This window comes from Erpetoichthys calabaricus, chromosome 6, assembly GCF_900747795.2.
Source record: "Erpetoichthys calabaricus chromosome 6, fErpCal1.3, whole genome shotgun sequence".
Taxonomy (NCBI): domain Eukaryota; kingdom Metazoa; phylum Chordata; class Cladistia; order Polypteriformes; family Polypteridae; genus Erpetoichthys; species Erpetoichthys calabaricus.
In genome coordinates, this window is record NC_041399.2 from 45,085,197 (window position 1) to 45,103,242 (window position 18,046).

At 33.7% G+C, this 18,046-nt stretch overlaps 1 protein-coding gene across 2 annotated transcripts in view; it reads right to left on the reverse strand.

Annotated features, from left to right (window-relative positions):
• Positions 1-17,944, reverse strand: part of plag1 (pleiomorphic adenoma gene 1) — a 36,475-nt gene extending 18,531 nt beyond the window's left edge. For both annotated transcript variants that reach the window (XM_028803542.2, XM_028803543.2), the window contains exon 1: positions 17,762-17,944. The gene's annotated coding sequence lies outside the window, so the exon portion shown is untranslated. The remainder of the gene's footprint in view (positions 1-17,761) is intronic.
• Between the last annotated feature and the right edge of the window lie 102 nt (positions 17,945-18,046).

Here is an 18,046-nt window from a genome sequence, read left to right on the forward strand (position 1 = left end):
GAGTACTTATAGCATTTGTATCAGGAATGTTCAATGGCAACACTATTACAATTACACATGAAATAAATGGAAATTAATTTGCTTTAACATCCTGTTTTATTATGACAGGATAAGAAAATAGTTAAAAGATGCAATTCTTCATTCACTCTGTTGCTGTCAAGGCAACTGGGCTAATCTGCAACTTAATTTGTTTTGATTATCACATAACTGAAAAGGGATTTTTTTTTTCTTTTTTTTACCCTTAACCATCATAAGTGGAAGCCCAGTTGTCTCACATGCTAAAACAACACCCCAGATACTCTAATGGGCATATTCTATTCAGGGTACTGGAGAGCTATATCCCAATAGCATGGGGCATAATACATGGTGGGGATGTTGGTGGTCACCAAGGAGGTCGATATTTCGGTGCTAAATTTTGTAGTGAACATAAATGTCAATGGCATGGCTGGCACCTTAAAAGAATAGCCCTTGGGAGAAATATGTGGATCTCCCAATAGAATTGGCAATATAGCCAAAACAGCATGATGGGGGGAAAAAAACAAACAAAAAACACAAAAAGAAAAAAGACAAAGTGATAACTGTTGCAAAATATAGTAAATAAAGCTTCATGTACACAGCAGTGAAATGTCCTCTTTAAAATTAAAATGTAAACAATGATAATGCATAAAGATTAAGAAGGATCAATCAAGAATTGCATTTTAATTCTACATAAATAAACATATACACAACAAAAATGGATTACATACAACCTGTGAAATTCATGTCTACATATTTATTCTTAGCAATATTTAATCTAACATTTTCCTTTAAAAACTTGCATTCTATGTTTTGAAAATATAGTTATAAACTGCCATTATCAAAATACATCCTACTTTTTATTTATTTATTTTTAAATGTACTATATTTTCACTACTGGCTTATTCTGCTAAAATGTCAGAATCTTTAATAATAATAGCTTGTCTGCTAATTATTCAAAATGTGAATTTTTTTTTTTTTTTAAATACCACATGCTCTGTTGCTAGATAGTTAGCCAACAGCCATATACAAAGCATTAGCCCCTCACTTGTTTTGTGTATGTGTTGGCACAATGCTAAATTATCAGAAATTTTGTCTGGCTGTATGTGCACATGGACTACAGCAGAAACCTTGCCTTCTCACAGAACCAAGCGTAATACTCAACAGGGATGATCAGTAAAAACTACCATTAACAAATGAGAATGTGAAATTAATAACTGAAATCTAAGGCGTGATATTGATGAAATAAAAAGTGACAGTGTGAAATCAACATTTAAAAGCAAGAGTATGAAATCAATCTAACTCACAAGAGAAATGACTTGCACCCTCTGAGTATGAACCCCGTTTCTCACAGAAATGCTGCACCTAGAATTTACCTCTGAAGTGATTTGTCGAATATTTGTGAATAAAAAAAAAAAGTCACAGATATTAAGAAAATCTAATTGATGTGCTGAAACTCCCCACACACAGCACCATAAGCGCTCCATTTCAGTCTTCTTTTTTTGCAGCGTGCGGCCATTACAGTGGTAAAACAGAGATGAAACGGAGAGGGCAGTCCCATGGGGATGGGTCAGCACTGGTCCAAAGTACTTGATAGAAATCCCAGCCCAGGAATGACCAGTACAAAGTTTATGCTGAAATAAACATGTATTGTATTTCATCATACAGTATATTATTTTATGATATACAAGTGTAAAAAGTACAACAACACGAGATGTATTGCCCACCTAGCCGCACTAAGTAACCAATAAAATGGGTGTGAATCCCGCACCCTGCTACTGTCTGGATGGATTTTACACAGTCTCCTCATGTCCGAGTGGGGATACACAAATAAGATAAGTAGATAACAAAGGGTCATGCATTATATGGTGTGCAACAACCAGAGGCATTATGTTTGTAGTGTGTAGTGAAAAGGCAGCAGATCATAGCACATGCACAAAAGAAAGGGAAATCAATGACATCATATGCCATTGCAGAGAGTTCTAGCCTGGTGTCCCTCTAGCACACAGGTGTCGAACTCCGGTCCTCAAGGGCCACAGTGGCTGCAGGTTTTCATTCTAACCATCTTCTTCATTAGTGAACCGTTTTTAATGCTAATTAACTTCTTTTGCTTTAGTTTTAATTAACTTGACTCAGGCCCCTTAGTTGTCTCTTTTTCCTTAATTAGTAGCCAAACAATAATGAGACATCAAACAAGCCACCATATGACCAGGTTGCCCATCACACAATATCTGAAAATAAAGAAAGGTGAAGGTCTCAGTAAGGTTGGTCTCTCAGGTCACCAAAACATTGACGGTGTTCTTAGAAAAAACAGAAAAATCAACAGATTTGGAAATGTCTGCTGTGTCAGAATGAGAGCAGCAACAAGCCATGGAATTAAATAACGGGTATAATTAACAGCAAGGATCAGCTTCTCATTAAGAGACTGTTTGGAGTGAAACTGGTTGGAGTTTGAAATCCCAGTTTAGCTGGTCATCTGTTGGCTCATTTCACGTCTCATTTCTGTTTGGCTGCCATTTAATGAAAAAACAAATCAACTCAGGAGGACTGAATCCTTAAAAACAGGACTATTGAAATGAAGGGAAAATGAGTTAATTAGCATTGAAAACTACTCACTGATTAGGAAAAGGGTTAGAATGAAAACCTGTAGCCACTGCGGCCCTCCAGGCCCGGAGTTCGACACCCCTGCTAGCAGAAGGTGGGCTGCTCTGATGATGCAAGCGACTCCAGCATGGAGCTTCAGGTTGGACATGGTAGTAGAGTAACTCAGTAGGAAAGCAGGGGGAAGATTTTGCTGCAAAGGCTCATCTAGCAAGAGAAAAGGCCAGTACTGAGAGAAAGAGATGTGGTGAAAAGTGGAGTGCTTCATTGTACTTTTAAAGTGGGCAACTCAACCTTCTAGCAGAAGTTTGCACAAGGAAGAACGCAACCCCAGACAAGACTCCAGTAATCTCCAAGTAATCAACATGTACTGTACATGGTGGGATGTGGAAATAAAGCTATGTCAACTCTGTATATTCATTGCAATTGCTTATTCATCCAATCTCCACAAAAAAGGGATCAAACCCTATCTCTGGTACTGTGATACAGTGGTTCTGAACAATTAACCCAACATACACCAACTTCATATTTGGGAAGATGCTAAAGTAGTTGTCTAGACTCCATATAGACACAGTGAGAATATGTAAACTCTGCTCACAGACTGGTTATGCCCAAAATAAAACCAAAGCCGCAGGGGCTATGAGGCAGTGGTGCTAAATACATTGCCACCATGCTCCCTATACTTTCTACACCTCATAGGGGGGAAAAAAAAATCATAAAGCTCAGATTTATGTCTTCTTGCACAGATTTCATCCTCAGACCACCACCTCCATCATCCTCAAAAGGTTGATAAGAGTCTGAATTTCACATCACATTACTCATCGAAGACAGCAGTCATTTTAGTCAATCATTTAATTAAAACTGATAGTTGATTCATTAATTAATTAATGAGTACATTTATGTCCACCGATGCCTAAGTCAGCCACCAAATAAAACCTTACAGAGAAAAAAGGCTCACTTCTGAAGCTCAGTTTTAAAGAAGTACTGTAGCTAGGTTAACAAAACCAACATAACACCCAAAGAAAGAGGCTCAGTGACCTTTATTAATAAATGTGAAGAATAGAAAGAATTTGCCAGATTTTTGAAGAATAATCTGTTACCTTATAGTTTGTACCTTTCAATACCAATTACCATAACTGATTACATTCTTGTCAAACATTACAATAAACAAGTGCTTTTCAAACTAACTAATAAACTATTTAGATCTTTCATCAACAGTGTTTTTGTGGATGTTTGGTGTAGCATGTACTCCATACACACACACACACACACACACACACACAAATACTGAACACTGACAGAACACCATAAAGGAACATGCCCTTCTAATGTAGAGAGAGAATTTTATTTGTCACCCAGGGGGAAATCAGTTCACTACTTAATCAGTGTGAACATCAAATAAAGATCACAGGCACAATTAAACTGTAAATCTACCAATGGCATCCATTTTAGATCAAGAATGTTTAAACATTCTTGAAGTGTATAAAAACATTTTTTTTTCTTGCAAGCCAGTATCGATTTAGAAATGTCTAAAGCAGCAGCATTTTGTCCATCTCATCAGATGGAATCATGACCAGGCTTGTTCTGAAAACTTCAAGAATTATCTGTTTTCTCTAATTATGAATAGATTTAAAAATTCATTAAATAGAGAGCTGCATAGTGACACTGCTTCTTTAATGTTAATGCATTTTAAACTCACTTGCCATATAGCATTTATTGAAGACTGTCTTGAGACATCTTCACTTTTTAAAATGAACTATTTTTGAAAATGTGATGCAATTTATATTTGCCTCATTTTTCAATGTTAATTCAAAAACAGCAGAGTCAACCCCGATTAGTTATTAAGATTAAAATTAAAAAAAAAAATTTAAAAATCTGTTTGACGAGTTTTGTTTTTTATACTGCCCTCCGTCATTGCTTGCAGTTCTATGGAGACATGTAAACCTGGAGTTAATAGTGTGCGTGCAACTATCAGTACAGAAGTGATCTTGGGATAATGATAAAGGGGTTAAAGTGGTCTAGATTGGTCAGTCTAGTGGCAGAAATATTTCTTTGAAAAACAAAGCACAAACACTTCTTCATACATCTGGATTAATTTTGGAGCCCGGGGCTACATCCCACGTTAGTCTGTGCAGTGGGTGCCAGACACACTGGCCTGAGTATACAAGGAACATGAAAAGTCATAGAATAGTTCTAGGAAAATGCTAATGAATTCATCTCTGGGCTTGTTAACACCTGTGTGTTTTCCTGTGTTACCCCCAAAGACAACAGCATAAAACAGGTAATCCCCTGAACGGCAGTAAAACATATTATATTCTATGGCCCCTGTTCACATCACTGCGGAGGGAAACACACTAACACAGATGACTTATGTCTAGATGTTTCCTTAGTTGTGGCCTTTTCCAGGTTTCTGTATCCTGGAAATAAGATTGAGCATATGCACACAGAAATCACTGTGGAGGAAGGTGAAGTCCTGTCGGCAGACATTTCTTTCCCAATATCATCTGTCTCAGAACACTCTTTAGAATTGCAGCTTCTAAATAGCCAACCGATTCTCAAGGTGGACACTGTGCTAAAAGAATATTGAAAAGACATTGTTCAACAAGATGTCTGCACAGGACTGGAAGTGGCTCCAGTGTTTTCCTCCACTTGAAATCTGTTTTTGTTTTTAAAAAACAAGAAATGGCAGGTATACACAAGAAAACACATAAACCTAGCTGCAGGAACATGCAGTAAAAATGCATACCAGCACACATATATGCATGTGCATATGCAAAGAGGTGAATGGGCCCTTTCAGCACTGGGTGCTATAAATTTTAATTTAACTATTATCTGGAGTAGGGCTTCATAATCAGCTAATATGTATGAAATGAGACATACTAGCATTCACATGGGCCAGAAGCTGTGTGAGAGTTTAAGGATTTCTTGAAGAACTTATCAGAATGTGAATTTCCCCTTGGGATTAAGAAAGTATCTATCTATCTAGAATGTTTATATGTACAAATAAAAAGCCTAGAAATAACTTACAATATTTTAAATCAAAAGTCTCTTTATTAACTGGAATGCAAACAAAACAATCACTAAAAACTTTAAAGTAACTTTTTCCAGAACAGCTATAAATAAAGGAAAAATTGATCAATTACAATCATTACAATTGATAAAATTGCAAGATGCAAAATAGCAAAACAACAGAGAAATCTCTATTATTACAAGACTTACAACTACACTTCCACATGTAAAATTTATGCCTTATCTTTGTGATGTATTATAAACTCTCATTGAATGAACATTCATGGCTTTCAAAGAGCACCACTTAAACATAGATTTTAGTTTTCCTGTAATTTGGATGACAACAGTCACCCAAACTCATGCATTTATACTTTTACAATGATATTGACTCAGAGACATTTTCATAATCCAGAATTACAGGGATACAAGTAACAAAAGATTCACCCCATTAAAACAAAGTCATATGTATAGGTCAGTCTGACCAATTTCTTTCAAGAATGCATTTTCTCACATATATTTAGATAAGTGACTGGTTTGGGTAAAAAATTAGACGTTTGCTCAGACAAAACTTTTGCTCAACTGTGTGTGCCTTAACTCTTTAAGGACATATGTATTCATTGTTACAAAATTATTTTTTAATTTTTTCTTCTCAGCTATGAAAATGGTGTTAAAAACAGTGCTCAAGACGGAGACAAACTAAATCAATTGAATAAAAGTATTCATTCACTAGCAGGCATAATTTTAAAATATTCTTTAAAATAACTAATTTTCTCATGCATATTTGCTTGCATTGATAGAAGTATGAAATGGCACATTTTGTACTTTTTAAATAAAATGGACATTATTTTTTTTTTTTTTAACTTTTATTCTGGAAAAAGTTCAGGTAAGACATTGGCATTACTTGACGTACACTATTTTTGAAAGCCTTTAGTTTAAAATTTGTTTTGCTGATATGGTGTAAAGGGTGGTTAATAAATTCATATGGGAGAGCACTGGAAGGACATTCAACTGACCATAGGAACAGCATTATCCTTAAACCAATTTGTTTTGCCATACATCTAACTTGGCCTTTATACATGTCAGAAAATTCAGTAAAGTCAATCACATATATTAAACATTTTTTTGCAATATAGAAGGAGATATCCATAAATGAATGCCTTTTTGCCAAAGATATTTTTTATGATTTGGCTTGGTGCTCAAATTTATTTAAGCTCCACTAACTCAGACACATCTTTGTTGCCCCTCCTTAAACCATGTCTCTGACAGTCATCGGTCTTGAAACTTTGGTCTAGAAAAAAAATTGTAGTTGATGTGTCTACCTGTACAGTATATGTAATAGAAGCACAAGGCCAGTTCTTACAGCATATCAATTAGTATAATCTGTCTTGGAGATAAAATACTTCTACATAGCAAACAATTTTGTTTTTCAGGACCAAGTCTCCAGTTTTTTTTTTTTTTTTTTTTTTTTTTTACACCCTTTTAACTTTTCCATGATTTTTCCCTATTATAAAGCTGAGCAATTAAGGTAAACATTTGTAATTATATGGTATTTGGGTTTTTCTGAAACTCCTCAAACTCACAAGGTAGGGTAACAGGGCTGGAGCATAACTTGGTAACACAGAGCACAATAGCAGGAAACAGCCCTGGACAGGGTGTTAGTTCATGCTTGTTCGTTTACTCATTCACTCACACACACACACACACACACACACACACACACACACGCAAGCAAGCAAGCACACATAATGCAGCCATCCTAGGCTTCTAATCAATTCTAATTTTGACATCTTCAGGGATATGGAAGATAAATCAATGCAAATATGGGGAGCATATGAACAATAAAAATCCCAAAAAAAAAAACCACACACACACACCCCACCACCACAACAATACACACAAGTCCTTCTATGATCAAATCAAAGTCATTATCCGCTATAGTAAAACATTAGCCCTCTGGAATTGTTAGAATTCAGTGATGTTTCAAATATAGCACTGACCACCTAAATTACATTTACTGTACTTATTTGGCCAACTTACAACATTTATGATACAATTCTTTCAGTTTCTCAATTGGAGTACAGGCACAATAAATGACTTGCTCATGGTCACACAGTGTCAGTAGCAGGATTTGAACCCACGACCACAGGATTTGAAGTCAAAAGCTTTCACCACTACACCACACCGCCTACTACACAATTAGGCTAGTACTGAAAATAATGAAAACGTTGATTTGTTTTGATACAAGAAGAGTTTTTCATTTCACAGAAAACCGTAGACATATGGAATAAGTTACCAAGTAGGGTGGTAGACAGTAGGATTTTAGGGGTTTTCAAAACTAGACTTGATGTTATTTAGGAAGAATTAAGTCTAGATTGTTCTAATGTTCTAAGACTCCAGTCTTACAGAAGTCATTTTGGTAAATTGAGGAACAGAGTTATTTTTGATTTTAAAGACAGAATCACTATAGAGGAGTTATTTTACTGGTCCAATGTTATCCAGTTATGCAGTATTATTTAGACACTATATTTGGATCCAAAAAACATCACTTTACAGCTCTATACACAACACTGTAACAGATAATCTTGTAATCTATTACAAAATTATTAAAAAAAAAAAAAAAAAAAGTCTTGAGTTTAAGGGACAGTATTATAAGAAATTCTTGAGAAACTGAACCTGTACAGCATGGAAACAGGTTTTTATGATGTAAATGCCTAACAGTTTCCCCCTATCTGCTTCAAACAAAAACAATGCAGCTAGAAATGAAAGTAAAGAACCACCAGTTCTCACATATGGATGGAAATATCTAAATGGGTTTACAATAAAGGTTTTATAATTAAAAAAAAAAAATATTCATATTTTATATATATATATTGTGGACCACCAAGGGGGCATACCAGTCAACCTACCCAGCACAGAAAGGCAGACACAAGTTCAAGTCCAGCACAAACAATACATACCGTGGGGAAGCCCTTTCCCTTTGCACCCCACTACACAGCACAGTATACAGTGCAGTGCATAAGCAGCACAACACAAGTCCTTTCTTCCTTTCTCTGCCGCCTCCAGTCCTCTCCCAGTAAGCTCCGTCCACCTCCTCCCGACTCTGGCTCCTCGAATGAAGTGAGGCAACCCCTTTTATAGAGCACCCGAAGTGCTGCAACCCAGGGCTCAGCAACTATCCAGGCACCCCCTGGTGGTGGCCACAAGCCCCAGCAGGATTGAGCTTCTAAGCTCCAAACCAGTGGCACTGCTGTGAGCAAGGGGGGGTTGCCCTCTCGTGTTCTGGAGGAGGTATTGCTCTAAAAGTGCCCTCTCCACCTGTCCATCCATTACAGGGCCATCCCGATCCGGCAAGGGCCCTGGCCTTCCGCCACAATATTCTATTATATATTATACACACACACGCACATTATATATACAGCGATCCCCCGCCTATCGCTGAAGTTACGTTCCAGACCCACCCGCGATATAGAAAGACCACTTTTTTTTTTTTTTTTTTTAATAGTTTAAGCCTTAAAATACCCCTCCCACATGCTTTAAACACATGTAAACTTATTAAAACACACTCTGGATACACATATGATACACGGATGTCAGCTAAAGATTTGAGTAACATAATAATTATCATCATCATCAGTTTTACCTTCTCCTGTATGGTCAAGGTCTTCCTCTGGCGCTTAGGCTCACTGCTACCAGAAGGCTTACAAGATGCAGGACACTTGGGAGCCATCGTAGGGCTTAAAACAAAATGAAAAGTTCACAAAAGTTTGCTCAAAAAAGTCGGACCACAAGCAAGGTACACGATATGCGATTCGTCGGGGACCCACGCTCGTTGTTCTTGCGAGATTACACCACATTAGCAGCAGCTAATCAGAGCCCAAGAGAATAAAATCCGCTCTGATTGGTTGAGTCTCATCTTTCAGCCAATAACGGACTTTGTAAGAAATCATCTGGGTGCTGTAACGCGAAACTTTGTCTGCTGAAAACCGTATGCTTTGTTATGAATTGGCTGCAAAGTACACTACAGGTAGGATGTACTTATTGAATTTTTTCACGATATAGCGGGGGCATGATAGCTGAACCGCGAGAGAGCGGGGCATTACTGTATATATATATATATATATATATATATATATATATATATATATGTGTATGTATGTATGTATAAGTTTAATATGTTTTACAGAATATTTAGAAGAGTTAAAAACCTGAAAGCAGTTCTAGTAGGATAAATGCATATTAAGTACAAGAATAAAAACTAGTCTGAAACAAGGATCATTTTTGATTTCCGTGATTATATACAGTATGTTTCCCCTTGTAGTTCCATGTGCAGTAAAGATCAAAATATCACAACAATGTGACAATTCTGTTAAATTACCTATACAACAATGACAAAATTGTGGCTATAATGTTCCTCACCTATGAAACCAGGATTCGCAACAACCACAGGGACAGTGTCTACTACACATAACAGAGGATAATACAAAATAAAGACAGCTGTAATATGAAGCATGCACTAGAAAGCAGTGTGTGAAATAATAATCTGAAAACACATAATGTCCTAGTAACCTTTACAAGACTTTGGAATGAAATAAAAATGAAAAATTACAGAGTATGGATAATAGCTGGGTTTAAAAACACTTAGTCGTCGCTAAAGCTCCCACCGTGTCATGCTGTCACTTGTTTCATTTTGGGACTACTGTTTAATAAGATTCTGCTTACTTAGTTGTTTCTTCTTAGCTAGATTACAGTTAAAGTTTAAACATAAAAGTGAACCAAAAATTCAGTTGATACAATTTGTATGTGTGTTGTTTATCATAAGTAGTTGTTTTATTAAAAAGAAATAGGAAATACATAAATCATATCAGCCTCTAATTGTAGAAAATTCTGATGCTGCAAAAGTATAGTAGTCATTAAAAGTTACAAGGATGAGCAGACCTATAATTAAAAGACTGGTTAGAACAATGGAGGAGAGAAAGAAAAAAAATAAAAAGTAGCCACTGCTACTCAGGGTGGAAGATGCCTAGTACTCTTCCAAAAAGCACAGATGCACAGTTTATATGTATTTTGTATTATGTATTCACACTTTATATGTATTTCAATTACAAAGAGTACCACAATATTGCCTTTCTTACAGTTTTAGAAGTTGAAAGTTTGAAGTAACTTTAATAAAAGTAAAACAAAGTACAAGCAATAGAACAGCAGGGGCAAGTGAAGAAGCTGAACACCTAATCACTGCTGCTTCGAGGGAAAAAAAAAAAAAAAAGAAAACACACACTGATGAACTGAATTTATGGGTACTAATCTAGGTTTGGCACTGGGAGAGATGGATTAAATCGTAAATTGAAGGGGAAAAAAACACATTCAAAGTACTAAGAATGGGAATACTAAGTACCAATGTTAGACTTACTGCTAATGAAGAAATATCATTGGAAGAGATCATTTTTCTTGCTCTTTCTTCTACAGGAAGTAAATGGTGGATGTGTCTTTCATATTCAGTATCTCTTAGTGTTAGTAGAGAGATATAATATACTTCATTTAATCCAAGTTTTTCTTATTCATCATTTACTTATATATTCATTTGAATGTTCCTTGTTTTCATTTTCTTAATCTGTTGTGATTTATATTTTATGAAGCATTGTTGGTTTCATATTTTTACATAAAATGTCTAAAAATATTGTATGTTTCCTTAAGGTTGTTTTTTGCATTTTGATTCAATTTTTAGTTGTTAGTCTGTACCAAAGGTGGCTTAGCTGGCCAAACCTTTATGCATTATAAAACAGAAATTAGAGCACTTTTTATTTAATTAGACTTGTAATTTGTCACAGTGGTAACAAATTAACTAGGTGCATGGAGGATCCTCCTATGCAGAAACCCCCCCCCCCCCCATAAAACTATTGAAAGACAGACAAGGAAGGGGAACCTAAACAAAATGTGCAAGGTAGATTTTACGTAGCCTTCTTGGGTAAAAAGTGAAAAGCCAGGCAGCAGTTTTATATCATAATATGACCAACCAGTAAGTCAAGATTAACATTTAATTATGGATCAAAAACAAACTTATATGGTAAGGGAGATGCCCTAAAAAGGATGCCATCACGGGTGATTTTCTACTAAATATTATTTTGAGCTTTGTAGCCTTTTCAATCTTTTGAGTCTAGAGCTTCCATACAAATATGCTGGTCAGACCGATTTGGAATGAGCACTCACACACACCCAGTAAAAGTGATCAAACATCACTTATGCTTGCTGGGAGTGAACAAATGAGAAAATACATATCAAAGTAGCATGCAATGTAAATATAGACACATTTAAAAATGAATTGAATAAGGCAAAAAGAAAAACATAGATCTACTGCATGCTTTTTGTTTTATGACATTTCTAAATTTTTTAATAAACATTTCAGACATTGAGTAAAAAAAAGTTTGTTCTCTGTTGTTTTTGCCACTTTTGCTAAAGTAAAGGGCAAGACGAAGCTAAGTTTAAGTCACAATATTGAAAAACAGGATGAGAATTTAAAAGAAAAAAATGCAAATTACTTTAACAAAACTAATATAAAACTCAGACATCAGTATATCTTCAAAGATTCAGAGTACTGTAAATTAATAACTGCAATTGTAACATTAAAACACAGAGTAAATGCTTAATGTGATTTAAATTCATAATGTCAAAAAAATATGCAGAATGACGAACCATGTCCACTTACAATGTGGCACCCATATTAATTGCCTTTTATTAAACCGAGCCATGCTTTAGGTCTGTAATGACACTTAAATAATACAGAAAAGAAGATTGGGGTTGAGTTTAAAAATGAAAAGATTGTACTCCTCATCATCAAGGAATACAGGACAAAGCAAAAGAAAGCAAAAATGTCTTTTAAATAACATACAAAATTATTTTAGAAATAAAACTAATGTAAAGCAAAAGCTACCTATAATTTCACTGAGAACTTAATAAAATTATCTAAATTTATTTCAAGTAAAAAAGCAATAGCCTTATAGTACAAGAAAATTAATTTTTCTCTATTATTACTGCTAGTCTGTTATACTTTGGTGAGAAGATCCAAGTATAAAGGAGAGTGAGATTCTCATTAATAAAAATTAAATTTGAAGAATTTTGTTATTAACATCATTTTTACAACAGAAACTCTAAAAAAATTATTAAGTTAAACTAAAACTACAACTAAGATTTACATGGCACAGGATTAATATTTCTATACTTTCTTTTTGAAAGATGGAAAATGTTTAAAACATAAAAATACACTTATTATTTTGTATTATTTTGCAGGATGGCTCAGTATGCAAACATGTAAATATGAACATGAAAACATGAAAAGAATACTTCAAAAATAAAATTGACTTTTATCCCCAAATATTCTACATAAAATTATTCAAGTGTCACATTCTGTGAAAAGACTCACTTATCAATATTTTTGTATAATGATACTTTAAGCTATATGATTTCCAGTTAACTATAAATAATTTCATAGCTGCTTTCTGAACATTGTGTGCATTATGTGCATTAATCCAACATTCATTTTTTGTGGATAAAAGAACTTTAGCTAATATGGTACATATCTATTCAAATGGCAATCTCCAGATAGATGTCTTTAAACTATTTTTGTTTAATTGCATGTACAACTATTTCACAAAATAATTTAAACCGGTCCATTTTCCTGGGAATAAACAGCCTGTATTCAAATGTCAGAATTTTAAGATTTGCACATTTTACTGTAAATGAAGGCTATTCAATTTTTCAAGCCACTCTCAGTAAAATGTTTAATTTTTTGGTAATTATTTTAAAATCCCATGTTTCCATAAGATAACACAGTACATGTTCAATTAATATTGAAAACTTTACATTTCCCTCCATGGATAGCAACTACTATGCCAGACAATATTTTAATACATTTTTCAGCATACCAGTTACCTACTGTTTAGTAAGGTAAGGTAATTTTACACATTAACAACCAAATGCTCTTTGTAAACCATTGTGCAAGTGTTACATAGTTTCATGCTACTTCTGGTGCTTCTTTCTTAAAATTTCATTATTTAAAAAAAAAAAAAAAAAAAAAGAGCACTGAAAAATGCTGAATATTTTAGTGATTTGTATAAGCAACAAACATCCTTTACAAAGGCATAAAAACCAATATAATGAATATGGTCATTCCTGCTGAAAATGCTTATTATAATATAAGGTTTTCCCTAAGGACAGTAATTCATTTAAGATGCAAATCGTAACATATAATGATTTAAAAATAAACTTTAAATTAATTGACACAAACAAAATTTTGATACCATATCTTTATACCAACTGCAGGAAAAAAACCCAATACAAAACACAACAAAACTTCACTCAGAATACCTCTTAAGCAATTCTTTAAAATGAATTTAATAAGATAAATAAGCTATTAAAATATAGGATACTAGTTCAGTACAGTATCACAATGCACTCAAGATCTATTCTAACCGTAAAGTTGTCACATATTCACATTTTTGATTTTTCAAAGTTAATGAAACAATTAAAAATGATATTTTCCCCTCAAAACTTGAAAGATATCAAGCATTAGTAATTTATTTAACTAACTGATAAACTGACCAATGACCTAGGTCAAAAACCATCCCATAATTCTTCATACATCACTATCTTGTTCAAGTAGACTTTTTTATATTATCTTTAAGCAAAAAATTATACTGTTTTAGCTCACTCTTTTCTTTAAATTGAGATCTCATAGATTTCACACACAACACACTATACTGCACTTTAATAATTACTACCTACATGAAATGCCACCTGCTGTTTAACAAATGCAACCAAATAATGGATTCTTTTTCAGATAATGTGTAGTTTGTTGTTTCAAAATAAATCATCACCATACTCTCTCCCAAAAAGCTTGAAAGGGACTTATCTATCATCTAAGAAGGGAGCCCTAACCAATATTTACCAAGGAATGATATTAAGGTTTTAGGGATGATCAGTTTATTTATGGACATTTAAAAAGAGTTTGCTCTACTTGCCAATGACCACAATAAAATTTTACATCTAGGCAAAATTATTTTTAATGAAATGCATAAATATTACCATAACACTTAAACTGATATTCATCTGATAGTGAAGTGTGGAGATTAACATTTGGGAAAATGCATTTCTTCTCTTCTTGCTTCTGTTTATTCTGTTCATTTTTTGCATTATTTTTAAAGGACCAAAACTGATAAATTAAGAATGTACTAATTCAACAATTAAGCAATAACATTATAGCAAAACTGGATGGGGAAAAAAGTTAAAAATTCAATATGTTAACTTATGTATAACACAATTAAATTACATTTATGTGAAGAAATGAAACTTGCATTCCAAAAGCTTTTTGTGCCAATTTATGTCATGAAATACTTCGAATTAACACCAGATTAGTAAGAAATGAAACTATGCTACAAACTGACTTTAAAAAAAAAAACGCCAATCTTGTCATATAAGCTATAGAACACTGTAAAAAATCAATGTATTTTGAATCCAAAACAGCTTGAATTACGTATCCAAACAAACTCAATTTAAGAGAAATATTTGTAGATTCCTTAAAGAATAAACAATTCTTAAACATATTATCATTGCATGTTTTATACGTTTGCAGTGTTTTTGGTTTTCAGTTTAAATACAAACTGATAAATATGTAGCTACTACTGAAGCTGTACAGTTTGATTATTTAGCTTTCCCCATTATAAAAGCAAGCATATACAGAAATATTTTATTGCAAAACAAGCACTTTTGTGTTACCTTTATGGTGCCTATTAGTATACAGGCCAAAGCCTTATGTTTAAAAATCTCTCTGTATATTTGTATCATAAAAGGTATTTTTCACATATATGAATTTGGATCCAAGTGGCACAATCATTAGATTTATGAAGAATGTCAAAAATTCTAATACATACAAGTCGAATATTTGTTTGATATTTAAAATGGTTGAATTTTCATGTAATATAAACCATTCAAATAATTTTATAGATTAAATACCTATAATAGTGTAGATGTTTCATATTAAATACACAATCTGTAAAACAGTAAATATTTATTTTGACATATACAAATAAGTATATATTTTAAAATTTATATACAACATATCTAGTTGCTTTAATGAACACATGTGGTACATGTTAAAGCCAATGTAAAAAAATGAATGTACAAATTGCTAAATCTGGATTAATACAAATTTGACATTATACAGCATTTTAATACCCCAGTTAGTTTAATGCCCATGTAACGTACCATACACAAGTTAAAAAACACTCTTAATTTGTTTTGCATCCTTTATAAAGCTTTAAAAATATACATGGCAGTAATCTCCTCCATCCCATCCCTCAAAGTAAAAAGGCAAATATGTTCAAAAAATTGTAAACTGTTAACAAAAATTAAGCTAAAGGAAATACATAACTATAAAAATTAACAATGCACTCAGCTCAAATCAATTCCAGTAAGGTGTAAATAGTAAATGTACAAATAAGCCAGGTGATTAGCAAACAATAAGTCCTACACACATCAAATCGTTTAATATGGTGTCTTGTAATATGAATAAGCAAAATGCATTCAGCTATCAAAGATTGCAATTGAGTTACCTAAAAAAAAAAAAAAAAAAAAAAAAAAAAAAAAGGCTGTACTGTTTATTACCAAAGAGAAGTGACACAACAATTGTCAATGTTCAGCAACAGAAATATACTACAAAAATGGTCGTGTACAAGTTTCAAAGGACAAAACAGCCATGACCCTTTAAATCACCAAAGTTTACCAGGTGAAAAAACAATTTCAAATGCTGAGGAGCAGTACAGGAAAAATTCAACAGCCTGACAAGCAGAATTCTGCAACACCATTATCTTCTCCTCAACCTTCAAGCCTCATCAGTGTATATACACTGAGCCTTGTCTGAATGAACTGCAAGGACCATGAAATGCCTTGTTTGATTAACACAATCAAATCAACGTTATAGTCAAATCGATTGAGACCTAAAGCACAAAATAAATATGGCATAGAAGCCATAGATTTTTTGCGTCAGACATATCATATAAAGTTCAGCGACTCGTGTTGCTGCAAATTAAAAAAATATATCCAAAATAAATAACATTGTACAACTGAAATTTTCTGCAAGTCGTTTTTATCAGTCATGTTAAGCACATGGCTAAATAACGGCAGATAACAGGCAAAAAGATAAATTGACCAAAGACTGGCCACTGCATCATATTTGAAATTATGAATATTTTACTGTAAATGACCCCACATTATATTTTACTATGCATTTAAAAAAGAAAACAGATGCATCATAACAATAATTTACAAAAATCCTCTGCATTTGTTTCACTGCATATATTAATCTGATTCATGTATTCGCGCATACACACATATTTATATATATTATATATCACACCAAACGTGATGCATATAACGAAACAACATATTCGAAAACAACTTAAATTAGGACTCTTCAGTTCTCCCTCCATTTTGGTTGTTTATGATATTGACAAGCAATCTCTTATTCATTTGGATCCCCCTTTCTACATAGCCTCCTTTCGGTTAATATGGATTTTGGAAACGCGCAAAGCTCTCTCTAAACTTGTTAAGCAAAGTTTTAATCACAGCATTTACCAATATTATCTGCATAGCATAGTTACATTAAATATAGCAAATCTAATCTGGTTTCAATCGACTGCTCTGCATTATTTTTCCTAAATATAGATTGCACCCTAAATCTGATCGGTTTTCAGGAAAATTTGCGTTCTGAGATTTATTTTCTGCATTTTTAAATTGCATTTAGCACGAGATACGTTCCTCCCTCTGTTCTTATAATATTTGCAAAAACTATTGTATTTATGCAACTTTTCAAAACTTTGAACAACTTTTTGATTAATGTGCCAGTTCCTTGAGATGCTCAGGTTGCATTTCTTGATAACCTGACATGACAGCAGCTTGATACGCATTTTCTTTGATTTTTTTCTTAATTTTTAAAGTCTCCCTCTCCCTTTCTCTGAGGTCCCAAACAGGGGGCTGATTAACACAAACTTTTTTTTTCCCTTGCTCACCCCTCTCCCATAATTTAAATAACCCTGATATTTTAATTCAAGAAGACAGTAACAATTCACCAAATTTACATCAAACTTACCACAGAAGCCTTAACATCCTTTCTCCGATGTTTTTCTTCACTTTAAACAATTTTCCGAATTTTTAATAATTTTTTTCTCATATTTTTTCTGGTCGCTGCGGGCCTGAAAATTGTTTGCTTTCCTCTCTTTCCAGCAGCCATTGTGTATGCGCTGCGGTGCCACCAACCTTAGCCCATTTTCAAGTCCCGGTGAGTTCCTCTCTCTCATTTGTTAAGTGTGACATCAGTCTAAAAAGGTACCAATCCGAAGTGGCGATTGTTGCACAAAGGGAAACTCCGATTGGT